Here is a 1,717-nt window from a genome sequence, read left to right as displayed (position 1 = left end):
TTTTTCTTTACCGGTTCCCCAAAACACTCGCCACCAACGAAAAAAAAAAAAAAAAAGAAGAAGAAGAAGAAAAGAAAAGAAAAAGCAAGAGAGAGAAACAGAAAACTTTCCATGCACATATATCACATGAATGAACGAGTCCTCGTTCCCACTCTTCTTTGCATTCTTCTCTTATCGTTCCGCTTATATTAAAACCTCGAAACAAAAAGAGAACGAAAATAAGAATGAAACAGCTCTCGTTCCACTTTCCATAATTCCATAATCGCGACTCAAAATTGATCTATGATTTATGGATAATTTTAATTCTCGAAAGAAAGGAATGATTTCGAAAAATTCCAAAATCCAAATCCAACTCAATATCGAGCATATATATATATACACGAAACGAAGAGAACAAGAGATGAATTTTATCTTAATCTACTTCGTAAAATCATAAAATTTCTCGAAATATCTGCTCGAAAATGAATCGAGAATACGCGCATAATCGATGGGATACTCGAGCAAATCTTCTCTAAAAACGAGATCTCAGTATCTCCTCCTTCTCCTCGTGGAAAACGAGGCGAGGCAGTGTTCGGCTACTTTCGGCGGTGTCGAAAAGGGCCGAAAGAAGAGCCATGTTCGGAACGGGACCACCTGACCCGTGAGATTGCGCTCGACGAGGATCGATGAACCTCGATCCTCGCCGTCACGTGTCGGATCACGAGGAGGGAGAGATCGATGGACGGATGGACGGAGGAGAGGAGGGGAAGGGAGGAGGTCGAGGGGAGGGAGTAAGAGAGAGACACACGCTTTTTCTTCCGGACGGTGGAGAGTGTTAGGCCCGAGAAGACTCGGCGGCGCGGATGCTGACTGGCCTGGTTTACTTCTCGATCCTGCGTCTGGCGCTCGAGCGCGTGCGCGCGCTCGTACGCGGACCTCGCCAAGCGTCCCGGGCAAGTAAGGTGCGTAAGGTGTGCGTGCGTGGTTTCTAGTATCTAGGTAACTCGACAAGAGCTCTGCCCTCCTCCTCCTCCTCTCTTCCTCAGCTTTCTTGCCCCTTCCGCTCGCGCGGAAGAAGAAAAAGACGGAAGTGCGAGCGCTCTCCTGCCCTGCATCCAGAAAACATCGCACGTATCGAAGATTCTCCCTCGGCTCGAGCCGATTACTTTCAACGAGCCTCGAGGAATTCGCCCCCCTCTCCCTCTCCGACTTCGAGTCGTCGACGAGACGAGTCTCGTTGCATTTTATTGAGAAAGAAGAAAAAATTCGCTCGGAATTAGAGAGAGAGAGAAAGAGAGTAATTTTTGGGATGAGAGGGAAGGGATTCTAGGCAAGAAGACAAGTCGATCGATGGATACAAAACGAAATCTTGATCTTAATATATTTTCATATATCTATAAATATACATGGCTGGCTAGCAGCTCCGCGAAGAACAAATAAATACTGTGGTGTGGGATGGGACGATCGAATGGCTTTTTTTTCTTTCTTGCGTTTCGTTTCGTTTGGGAATGGAAATAGGGAAGCGTGACGTGAGCGTGTGAGAGAGAGAGAAATAGAGGGAGAGAGAGAGAAGAAGAAGAGATCGGCGAAGAGATGGGAGAGATGAACGATCGTGGTGAAAAGCGACATCTGGACGTCGAGGAAGGACATGATTCGTGAAAGCGAAGTCTAACGAGATTGAAAAGACAAGGATCTCTTGTTGGTCCCTCTCGTTGGTTCCTTTGTTTTCCTTCCTTGT

The sequence above is a fragment of the Apis dorsata genome, unplaced genomic scaffold (genome assembly GCF_000469605.1).
Source record: "Apis dorsata unplaced genomic scaffold, Apis dorsata 1.3 scaffold_52, whole genome shotgun sequence".
NCBI lineage: Eukaryota > Metazoa > Arthropoda > Insecta > Hymenoptera > Apidae > Apis > Apis dorsata.
This window is presented reverse-complemented; position numbering follows the sequence as displayed.